Here is a 12,954-nt window from a genome sequence, read left to right as displayed (position 1 = left end):
TGCCCTCAGCCATTTCCCTGTACCTTTCAATCTCTGCAAGCTTCATTCTGTTCAGGTGGCACGTCACATCGAGGTGCTAATGAGCTTGCAGCTCAAACAATGACACATATGTTGCTAATATAAATGCTAAGCACTTGCGTTTGCATGCAAAGTATGTTTTGAAAAATGGGCCGATTATCATGAAGAGAATCAGGAATGTGCAGATGGCAACTCCATCCCCGTCCTGCTCTCCGAGAGTGACCCCTGCTCTGTTTTGCCACGAGAGTCCATTATCCCTGCTCACAATGCTGATACAGCCGGAGTCCCTTCATGCATATGTAGCATCAGAGAATTTTTCCTGCGAGTGTGTCAATATCCCTGTCTCCTTGATTTCAGAGGTCACTGTGGCTCAGATAACAGGATTTTTATTTACAGAACATGAATGAAATTTGGCAAATCCTCGCACAGCACTACAAACTCATTTGGTTTAAAGTATTTTCTTTGTGTTTGCAAAGATTGCCAAGACACTGGGCTTGGTATGAGGTTCCTGCACTTTCATAGCAGGACACAGCACACTGGAGATCATTTTACATTAATGTTGCTGTGCATTTCTAAGACATGGCAGCTTGTAAATCCTTCTCCAGTATAGCTGAAGAGCAGAAAGGCTTGGAACATCTAATCAAATTCCCACATAAGAAATTTGAGATTTCCCACTTTCCCATCCTATTATTCTGCAGATCTTTCACCTGCAGCATCCTTGCCTTTCTGTCCATGTGCTGCTCTCCCGCCACAGGTGTGTAATATCCCAGCAGTACAAGCTCTCTCCCTTTCAGCTTTTCTGATTTAAGTATTGTGGCTACCTATCTCCAGGCAGATGTTTCCTTTTTTTCTCAAGCTTTTGTATTATCTGAGGCTCATGTTCCAGTTTTTCCACATAATTCTGACCTCTTGTGTCTGTGAGGATGCTGATGTCTGCCTTCTCTCACTTGCTACATATCTTGCTTGAGGTGATATCTTTGCTTCCTCTGCCAGAATTCACTTTTCTTCTCATCTTGACAGATTTACAGATTCAGGGTCTGAACTCCCACTTCCTTCAAAGTCCAGTGTCTTTCGTCAAAGCTGGAAACAAGAGGGGTGCACCTTCTGCCTATGGCATTGCCACCTTTCTCCAAATCTGGTAGGACCAGAGAAACATGCCTCTGTTGGACATAAGCTTCCCAGAACTGCCCTGCCTACCTCCGGCCCCCTGATATCACCTTCCCTTGCAAAATTTTTTACTCTTTAGCCCCCTCACATGATTATTTTTCTCCTATATTCAGCATGAGAATCTTCTGCACGTTCTTCAGAACATGAGCTCCCAGCCCCAAGTGTTTCCCTTGCCTGCTCCCATTGCAAAGACTGGGCTGTACCTTGCCATGGCTTGGGAGAGGTCTGGGCACCAGCACAGCTTCTCCTGTCACTGCAGTGGTGCAGGTGCTGCTCCAGGGAGCATTAATGCTTCACACCACTGGTGAAGCTGTACTGGTGAAACCCCATCTCCCTGCTCACATGGGTGCCAGGTGTAACTTTTCTCTGCACTGCCTGTGCTGGTGGGAATGGGTGTACAAACCAGGAGAGCATGTCCAGTTTAATTTAAATTTTATACATATTCCCTGTAATAATGAGATTGCAGGTACAGGCCTACTAACCATTGTGTTATATGAAAATTATAATTCCATATTTTCCCAGATGAAACATCATACAGATTTCATCTCTTTTTTTTTTTTCTCCTGGAAAGGTCTGGAGGAGAATAATTTTTTTAATCTACTTTCAATTACTGCAATTGCACAACCATAAAAACCCTACTAAGATAAAAAAACCTCTGGAAACTATTATAGAGCCACAGAAATGAACTCTTAAATTGCTGTGCTACATTTATTACCTAGCTCAGTAGGCTCTCAATGGTTTATTATAATTTTAAACTCAATAAAGAGTGTGTTCCTCAAAGGGCAGAAAAGTCTTTCTACCATTATTTTCTTGTTTATCAAGTTAATGCAAATTCATTTCATAATGAATACACTTTTAGTTTCTAGAATTTTTCTATTTTAAAGCAATTTTCTGGGAAAATAAATGCTGGTGAAACTGAAAATCTCTACTCTTTGTCAGTTTCATTTTATACTATTATTGTTTGGTTGTTTTCTTCCCTAGTGAGATACTGATCTGTAGAAATACTATCCAAGTTACAAGCACATTTAATTTAGGTATTCCTATCACCATTTCTCTATACTGTGTTTTTAAGTGACTATTGGTAAAATGATGATTGGTTTGCTGAACATTTAATTTACTAAAAAAACCTGTTTACATTGTCCCTCCATAATTAAGTTTTTTTAATAGAATATTTCATTGGATCTGAAATAAACATTTCTTTCCCTCAGGAATAAACAAAGAGCTCATTTTCTTTTAATTTAAATTCTTTTTTCCCAACCCAGCCTCATTTAAGTTCTGTACTGATGGCTCCATCCTTTACAGTTTTACTTATAAGTGGTGCTCCAGTCTTGGTAGAGAAAATTTGTGTGGGCACAGTGGTCACGAATTGTACAGATGCAGTTTAGGGATCCTAGTGTCCACCATCTATTTTCAAGTATTTGGCACATATACATAAATACAAATAAACAAAATACTAATGCAAGATACGAAAACAAAATAAAATACAATTCCTAAATACCTCTGGGATTATCCCACTGTCACTAAGTAAAGAACAGTTTAGAGTCTGGTAACTGCACTGAGAAATTTCCTACCAAGTTTCTGAATCAAATTAATTTGATACCAACATAGATCACTCTTTTGTGAGAAGTATTAGTCAGTCGATGCGAAATGGTTTCCTCTGTCAGTGTCAGGACATACATGGAAAGATGGAGATGTTTCACATTTTGGGCATGTTCAGCATAGTGCTGGACTGACTGTATGGACAGAGCCATCTCCTCTTCCACTGGTGGACTTTCTGAGTTTATAATCTCTTAAGAGCAGCAAGAAGTTTTATTGTTTAATATTGTTCAATTTTTTTGTACTAGTAAATACTTTACCTATTAAATAAATAGGTTTTTTCCACTTTTCTCCAAAAAAACACCAATTTTCCCAAACCAGTTAAAAAAAGAACCACTTAAATCTACTTTCTAAAAAAACCCCTTTAAAAATTTTCTCCCAAATTTGCCCTAAACCAAGACAGACCTCCAGCTGTCCAAGGACTCACCCCTGACTTGGAAGGGAAGGCTTGACAGATTGAGAACCTTCCCACCAAAAGAATAGATTCACTGCAGACAAAATTTCAGTACACAGTGTTCCATGAATACGTCAAAAAAATTGTGTGTGTTGATAGTTGTCCTGGATTGCCAAGCAAATAGTATTCTATTTGCCATATGTATGGCAGTTGTCTTCTGTTAAGTGGGAAGTTTTTCCTTATCTCTTCCACAACCAATCCTCTCTCCGGGGTGACATCTGCTGATAATGGGCTATTGAATGTCACTGCATGACTGATAAGAACTATAGCATCCCACTGGGAGATGCTCCACCCAGAGGGAAGAGCCAAGCATTCCTACCCGGATATAATCTGGAGATTCTGGAACACCAGCATGGCTTCTCCGCTGGATTTCCCAGAGGAACAGCTGCCTCTTCCACTGGATCTTCAGAGGAAGACTACACCCTTTTACAGGATCTCTGCTCCAACAGAACCACACCTGACACTCCAGGAGGACTGCAAGCCACAATTCCAATTGGACTGCTGCCAGCACCCTGACCAATGGGGTGTCAGGTTGTGTTCTGACTCTGTCAGTGTTTTAGTTTACTGCATTGTTTGTTTCATCTTCTTGTTTTCTTCCCTAATAAAGAACTGTTATTCCTGCTCCCATATTTTTGCCTGAGAGCCCCTTAATTTAAAATTTATGGCAATTTGGAGGGAGAGGGTTTACATTTTCCATTCCAGTGGAGGCTCCTGCCCTCCTTAGCAGACACCTGTCTTTTGAAACCAAGACAATGGCTCAAAACCTCCTTTGAAAAAATAACTAGCAAGGACAACTGTCCAAACATATTTGCCCTGCTTTTGTCCTCAACCAGTGCTGTGAGACCAGCAATCCCTCCCTTCAGCGAATTCTCCACAGTTCAACCAGTAGGTTAAAAGCTAGATATTCTGCAGAGTGCAAATAAATGTAGTCTGGTCCTCGCTCAAAAAGCCAGTTCAAACCATCATCCCAAGGTCTGGGATGTTCTGCAAGCACGTGTGCTTACACTTCTGTGATTTTGTGGACACATACCCAGCACTGGCGTTAGGGAGACAGAGATGAGTGGGTTCTCAGGAGCCTCACTCCCTCCTGCAGGATTGCTGATGAGGTCAGAATTGGCACTTGGGAAGATAGTCACAACAGTTTCACTGTTACCCTGGGCTGTGGGCTGAGTTTGAGCCACTTGTAGCCCTTTGGTCTGCAGCCAGTTCTGGTATTGCCTGTGAAGAGTGACTTGCAGTGTGTGCCTAGAGCTTCACCCCAGCCCTGTGGTGCCTCTGTGACAGCAGCAAGTGGGCTTGATCTCTAACTGGAGAGCACCATGCACTGGCATAAGGTACAGGGGCTCAGAGGGCAAGTGCAGGACCTTCTTGGAGATGGTTCTCCAAAGACAAATATGCAATAATAGAGAAGAAACTTAGTTCAGTCAGTCAGCACAAATGTGGATTGGCAGGAACTTAGCAGTGCTTGCTACCTGTGAGCAGCTTTGAAGGCCTACAGACCATCAGATGCCTCACCTACTTGTTGAAAGATTTGCCATTAAAAAACACAAAGCCACAGACCTCCTTTGTACTGCAAGTTTGCTTTTCTTACAGTATAACAAAGGAGAAAATATATGTAGAGGGCATGGGAAGAAGAATTTGAGAGTGCTTTTAAAGCAAAAATGAGGAAATAGTGGGGAAAACTGCAGAGAAGAATAAGAGCTGCACTTTTCCCTCTGCGGAATAGAAGAGTGCAAGAACATAGACAGTAAAAATGATTACCCCCGGACAGCTGATTTTATAAAGTGAATTGCTAAGGATTCTTTACCCTGTAGTGCTAATGTTCTGAAGACATCAGCCATTACAACCTCATATTTAGCATATCTAATGATGGAGGAGCCTCACCCTGCTGTCTCTTTATCTCTAGATAGGATAAATCACTGTATGTCCTCTTTTAGCCCAGTAATAAGTCTCAAAAGTGTCATCTTGAGTCATACCTTCACTCCATTGTTCACCTTGTGCTAAGCAGTTTTTCACACAGTTTCTTGTAGGTCAGTAAAAGAAGGGCTCAGCTGGTTGGTCTGGCTACTTGAGAGCCTCACCAGACTGGGTTCTCTTTGTGTGGATTTTAAATCTTCATCCAATCTAGGCTGTAAAGCTGAAAAGTAGCTTGGTACAAAGTAATTGGACAAAGTGTATCCTCTCATAGGCACTGTGCAGCAATGAGTTGTGCAGTAGGAGCAGAGGAATCTCCCCAGCTTGCGCCAAGAAGTGGCTCTCTTAGTTGTAGGAAGCAATTTAAAATTTTAAAAAGGTTGCTTACTTTGGAAAGAATTTGAAGTCACAGGCCATGAAACTGGAGGTGTCAGGTTTGGTGTTTCCATCATGCTGGGGGACACTGGAGGTGAGAGGCAAGAGGCCTTTTTGGGTGCAACTGCTTTTTCTATAGGAGGAGGTGTTTTTTACCTGTTTCTTTGTAGATAAGTAATTTGAACACAAGAGAATGTGGTAAATAATTCCAGGTGTATTTTGTCTTTATGCGTTTGTTATGTTAGCTGCACCAAATAAAGATGTGAAAATAAACCTTTTACTTAAAGGAAGATTTTTTTTTAATAAGATGGGATGTGTGTACTCTTCCTGTCTTGCTGCATACATCTCAGTCTTTCACCTGCTCTTTGAATTCTCGCAATTATCACAGAGCAAATAAATAAAATATCAGTGTTTGCTAGTAAGGAAAGTAATTCAGATCCAGAGAAGCCTTGTGGAGGTTTCTGCCTCACAGCCTCACACTACCCCTTTTTATTCCATCAGGCTTTTCTTTGCCCTTTACAGGTTCATTCTCAACAGCTGAGAAGATGTATTTTGCAGAGCATGGATTCAATATCACCAGACAATAGGGAAGCTGAATGGTTTTAGAAAGTCTACATGTCATGTAAGGCAAATACCATTGTTTTCTTTCAAACCAAAAATGTTAAACACAAAAGGTCAGCTCAACCCTAACAAAACCAATCCCACCATGGCCTGTGTATGCATAAGGTGCCCTGCTCATATTCCTTAAGTCTTAGCAGCTAAACTGAGGTGTGAAAAGTGAAGAAAGACAGAGCAGTGGCCCCTGAGGTGCTGTGACAGTGTTCCAGGGGCCTCTTTGATGGAGACAATGCCTTAGCTCACCCTAGGGACACTTAGGTTGTAACCTGTCTGGTTACACTTCTTCAAACTGGGTTTTCCTGCACAGCTGTAATTTCTTTCTTTGGCCCTAAAAGTTTTCAAGGGGGAGGTCACCACTGCTGCTACAGAAGTCACAGACTTTGAAATGCCAGAGAGCTGAAATGCCCTGTGGAATGCAGTCAAGTTCCCATGGACCAGTTTCATAACTGAATAAAGAAAATATTGTAATAATTAGAAGAACCCTGTGATTATAATCATCACAAGATATTAGCAGACAAGAGATGAGTGTGTGCTGGGATATGATTTCAAGCAAAGAACATCTGCTTACTGGCTGCGGAAAGTCTTACTGTTCTGGACGGAGTCTCTACCTTTTCACAGATTAAAGTTAAAACAGAGAAGAGGGAAAAAGTGAAATCAAATGCCTCTTGATGCAAGATGGAAAAAATTGTCAAAAGAAAGAGACACTTCACCATTTTCATATAAATTTGCCTCTAGAGTGAAGAAATGTGTAGTGGATAGCTAGTGTTATGCTTCAATATATTTACTCTGGTGAAATGTCCAGCAGGTCTTCCAAATTTTAGAGCAGGCAAGACAAAAATCACTGCAATATGCAAAGAGTTTCACAGAGTTATCAAAGGAGCTGGCGAATACTTAGAGACAAGTTTCTTAGAGGAGATTTGTAGAATGCAGAATGCAAGCTAGGATGTACATGCATGGGTGGATGTGTGTGTGTTTGTGTGTGTGTGTGTGTGTGTTTGTGTGTTTTCAAGAAGACTGGAACAGGCTGTTATCCTGAGTCTTGACTCTTGCCACTGGCAGTGCTGCAGGCTGAGAGTTCCCTATGCATAGATGGTGAGAGTAGCACAGCCTCCCCTGCTCTTGTTATCTTGGGGATTTGGCATCTTGTTATCCCTTCCACAGAGGATAATGGGAACACAGTCTCCCAGAAATACGAGGGTTTACAGGGTGACTTGCCAAGGGAGAGGGCATTCAGCTCGCCTGTAGTGCTCCTGCCCTCAGACAGGCTCAGCATTACAGTGTGAGAAGACCTCGTCTTTTGCCTCGGTTCAGGATCCATGTAATGTGCAGGCTCTGTGCTCAGAATAGAGATGAATACAAAATGCAATTAACAGTATTCCAAGGCTCAGTTATAAAACTGGTCTTTTCCCCCTCTGGTGGTGTCACTGATTCCACATCCTTCCTGTATGTCTTCAGCCATCACCTTCTCTCATCACAGAGGTGGCACCTCGGTGTGTGTGGTGAATTAGGGGTTTTCTCCAGTGTTAATGAGCTGAGGTGCTTTTCCTGCTGTGAACACTTGGTGTGTTTCTATATAAGAACCTTGCAAAACCTCAGCACTTTTACTAAGCTGCTTGATGTTATTGATTTCTCCAGGTTCTGCTGTGAGGGGTTTATGGTAAAAAGCAGTGACTCAGCTGATGTGCTCAGTGGAGCTGTTTTGCAGGTTCAGACTGTGCTGCTGTTGCTGCTGAGTGGTTAGAAAAAAATCACAGAAAAGCCTTTCAATTTGTTTGAGGTAAAGTGTAGGCAGCAGCAAGGTTTTCTGGCAACTTTGCAGAGACTATTGCAAATACTCTTAATGGCAAGCCTGATTCTGGGGGATAAGCCCATGTGCAGCACCAGAAGGGGAGACAGATATCAGGACTCCAACTTCCCTCTTGGATGGAGCATGATACACTGAAGCTAAGAACAATTCCACCTCGGGTATTTGGGAGGGGAGATGCCTGGGAGCGCTGGCCCAGCTACTGAAACAGTTCAATGAATGTTGGGGCAGGTTTGTGCTGGTGATCTCCAGTCTCTATCTGCATCTGCCAGCCTGGCCATGACAGTGATTTGCTCATGGTGGCAACATCCTTAATGAAGTCCCATGGAAACCCACAGATGCAAAATTCTTGCCATCTCAACACAGAACAAAGTTTAAACCTCTCTGAAGTTCTCACAGACAGGAAATTCAGCATGTGTGCAACCTGAGGAAGGAGAGGGAAAAAGTGCAGCTGTCCTGGGAGGAAAAGAGCAGATTGTTTATCTGTTTCTGAAAGATAAATAAGCTGTTCCTGCCTGTGATCTTGCTTATCTGAAGAGCTGAACTCCTAGAAGCTTTCAAATCACCATAGATTCATGGAAGTGTAGGTCAGAAGGCACCATATGGAGCTGTCTAGTTCAAACTCCTGCTAAAATATGTTTATCATCAACACTGCATGAATTCATGGCTTTGTCTAATACTTCTAAATATCAAAAAGCTTGAGGGATGGAGATTCTACAACCTCAATGGATATCATGCTTTGGTGCTGTGCTGTCACCTCAGTAAAGAGGTCTTGTCTAATGCCTGTCCTGAACCACTGAGCACAGAGCTTGTGGCTATTGCCCTTTGTCACGTGGTCTGCCACTACAATGGATTTGTATAATCTTTGCAACACTGGTTATATTAAATAACCTGTGTTATTTATTATCTTCATTATTGACATAGATGAAGGGACCCTCAGCAAATGTGCAGATGACACTGAGCTGAGTGGTGCAAGTGTGGACAAGTTCAAGAAGTGAACCCTCATGAGGTTTAACAAGACCAAGTGCTGGTGCTGCACCTGGCTCAACCCTCTGTCTCAACACAGGCTGGGGATGAACAGACCAAGAGCAGTTCTGCAAGAAGGATGTGGGGCCTTGGTGGATGAGAAGCTGGACATGACCCAGCCATGGGCACTCACAGCCCAGAAAGCCAAACGTGTCCTGGGCTGAATCCAAATAGCATGAACAGCAGGGTGAGGGAGGGGGTTCTGCCTCCCTACTCCATTCTGGTGAGACCCCAGCTGCAGTGCTGCGTCCAGCTCTGGGGTCCCCAGCACAAGAAAGACATGGACCTGTTGGAGCAAGTCCAGAGGAAGGCCACCAAGCTGAGCAATGGAGCACTTCTCTGATGAGGAAGGGCTAGGACAATTGGAATTGCTCAGCCTGGAAAAGGCTTCAGGGTGATCTCATTGTGGCCTTCCACTACCTGAATGGAACTTACAAGAAATACTAGAAGGACTATTTACAAGAGCATTTAGTGACAGGACAAAGGGGAATGGCTTCAAACTGAGAGTAGGTTTATATTAGATGATAAGAAGAAATTCTGCGCTGTGAAGATGGTGAGGCAGTGCAACAGGTTGCTCAGAGCACCTGTGGATGCCCCTCCCCTGGAAGTGTTCAAGGCCAGATTAGATTGGGACTAGTGGAAGCTGTCCCTGCCTATGGCAGGGTGGCTGGAACTGGGTGATCTTTAAGGTCCCTTGCAACCCAAACCATTGCATGATTCTGTGATTCTGAAAATTTGTAGGCTCCTATTGGATTCCCTCCGGCCTTCTCTTCACCAGACTAAAGAAGCCCAGCCTTTCATTACAGGATTAATCCTGCTGGACTTTCCTGTTAACCTTCCACTGGATATTCTCCAGTGTCTCCCAGAACAAACAACTTGGAAAGCCTGAGAGCCCCACCAATGGAGCAAGGCCAGGACTTCTACATTTCTCAGGATATAGATCCAGAAGACGCAGGCTTCCTACCACAGTGCTGAAAGCCCATGCTGTGACACCACAGCTCTCATCTCCAAATGTTTACTTGGGATTCAGGAGTCTGTAGCAGGTAGTCAGATGTACCAAGAGGCACTTAGACAGTTGCACACAGGAGGCAACCTGAGTACATTGAAACAGAACTTTCTTTTTCACTGAGCGTTTATGTTTTGACACCCTGATGTTCTTCAATTCCAGTAAAACATCTGAAATCATATGGGTTACTTCAGGAGAAGGGTGTTGGCTGGAGGAAGAGACTTTTGAGGGGCTTAACCCATGCACGTGTTCTGAATTGTTCAACTGCACTGCCTTGCAAAGCAGAAATGGAAAAAAACAGAGAACAGACTGACCTGAATTCAAAGAACCTGAAAACAAGCCCAGTTGTTGAAAGACTGCGACACAGAAACGTCACAGCGGGATCTGTGAAGGAAGGAGATCTTGGGAAAGAAACATGGGCATATTGACTTCTTGTCCATAATGATTTCTTGGGTATCAGTAGATCCATTACATATTGTTGAGATCTCAAACTGCCAAATGTAGAAAAAGTATTTTCAGTTGTATTTAACAGTTTTGCAATGTCAAGAAAATTCTCTCACCCTTCTGAGTCCTAAGAGAGCTGCTGTGGAGAAACAGCTGAGCTGCTTTCAAAGTCTGTACTCTCCCTGGATTTATGCATTCAATGACCTTGGCAGACATACAGAAGAAACCTTTTACCATAGCAATGGATTGTTTTTCTTTCCAGATTAGGCACAAAAAAAATTCTTTCATCAGATACATAGATTTTGAAATTCCACTTTTTTCCTCCCTCTTCAATAAAAGGATTTTTAAGTGTAGAGAAAAACCACTTACTCCAGCTGTATGGTTTCTCTTGCCCTCCTACAGCATCTCAAGATAGTAGATAAAAAGACTCTGTTTGAATTCTCTTTTTTGAGTCCAGCATTTAAATTGCAGTTGAAGTTACTATCTACATTGGCAATTTTGGCTCTGTCATGATTGAAACCAATTCTTATTATCTAGACATATGAAGATGCGGTGTGCTTTCCTTCATGTGAGAATATGCAGGAATAGGGTTGAGACACAGATTAAGGGAATTTGGAGGATTCCAAACTTCAACAGAGTATTTGCTGTGCTAGATCAAACAGGTTTTCTATCCCATCCCTCTGCCCCCAAGTCAGGACTCCTGCATTTGGTAATGACTGGGATTCATGTGAGGAAAATGGAAGAGCCTATCCATGACTGATATTCCATGACAACAGTGCAATACTGAAGGTGAAGAGAGGGCAATTTCCTTCTGACCTTGGAAAAGAGCAGCTTAAGGAAAGAAGTTACTGTTATGGAGTCCAACAAATGCTGTAGTTAATTGTAAAAATCTATCCCTGCTTATGGAAAAAGAAGGTAATACTGGATGTGACGGCTATAGTACAATCAAGAGACATCAGCCAGTTCTATTATTGATATGCTACAGATTCTGTTTAATGAAATGTCTGGACATTTATGTATTGTAGAAGCTTTTCTAATAAAATGCAAATATTTTTCGAAGTTTCTTGACCGTCATTCTAGCCCAATGCCTCCCCACATTTCTAATTAGAATTATTCTTTCTTGCTGGGAAGCTGCCTGCAGGATGTACTCCTACAAGCATAGCAAGAGCCATCTCTGGGTACAATGAGTTCTTTTCCTAGAAACCTCCTCCCTGGAGTTACTCTAAAAATCCTTGCAGGCTTAGCCTTCAGTTATACAGAAAGATAGAGAACTGCTCACATTTTCAAAGGAACACTTGTGTGTCTTGCTCTTATCATGATATGAGTTAAAGCCAGCAGATTACAAAATGTCTCAGTCTGGGACAAGCTGTTATGGTGATTGTCTGTATATATGTATTCCAGAAAACTACTAGGCTCATTTAATCCCTTAGCCCCACCACCTTTTTTTTTTTTTTTTTTTTTTTTAAGTCAAGCATTACAGTTAGTGTTAGTAATGAAAATACTTGATGAAGCCTTTAGATTAGAAATTAGGTGTCTTCTTTGCTAAATTGTCTGGTCTGTACTCATAGCCCTGAAAATGATATAATTCCTTTTGTATAATCCTGAGAGTGTGATTACCGCAAGTTCTTCAGTTGTAAAACAAAATATTTACCTTACACATCAGTAATGTAAATAATCAATATTTACCTTAAATATTAGTATTAATGTAAAATTACCTTAAATATTAATATTAATGTAAACAATCAATATTTACCTTAGCAACATCAGTTTTTTCTCCTAACCTGTATGCATGGCTCTTTGTAGACAATGGCATCAGCAGCCACTCTAAAAAGGTTTGTTCACAGAAACACATGACTGATGCCAAATATTTGCCCAGTTCCAAAAGATTTCCTTATTTACCTTTTTGTTAAATAGTGCTAATGTGATTTTCATTAGCCCCTCTTGAAAAGCTAATCAGCACAATTTACCTGAGCACACATCTCACCGAGGGACTTCTCAGTAGATCATTGACAAAAAGAAGTTCCAGCGCTGCCATTATGCCAACACACATTTACAGGGAAGGTGAGGTGTAATAAACAAACAGGCCAAAGCCCTTTGAATCATGGTGCAGCTCCTCTGGCTCAGGGGCTCAGTGGTTTATCTCCAGAAGGGGTTGCCCTTTCTTGCAAAGCGTGTAGCAACATGAAGGCAAAATGGAAACAGCCATGTTTCCCCTAGAGATAAGCATCAGCGGTCTCCAGCTGTTCAGTGGTGCAGTAGTTCTCATGAGTGCAGCCCACTGTTTTTGTTCTGAGTCTGGCTCCCCTTTCACCATGACCTGGCTATTGTCATGTGTGGGAGAAGGAAGGCAGGCCATGCTGCCAGCATCTTCCCCCACCATCCTGTCCCTGGACAGGCTCCAGGGGCTTCACACACACCACCATGCCAGCTGGGCTGGCCAGGCTCCAGCTGTGGCTGTTTCTCTGCCTTTCTTCATGTCTGGTGTATTCTCACAAGAATTTCTGGCAAGCAACAGGCGCGGAGAGTCTAAAT

This window comes from Motacilla alba, chromosome 2, assembly GCF_015832195.1.
Source record: "Motacilla alba alba isolate MOTALB_02 chromosome 2, Motacilla_alba_V1.0_pri, whole genome shotgun sequence".
In the NCBI taxonomy this organism is placed as follows: Eukaryota; Metazoa; Chordata; class Aves; order Passeriformes; family Motacillidae; genus Motacilla; species Motacilla alba.
This window is presented reverse-complemented; position numbering follows the sequence as displayed.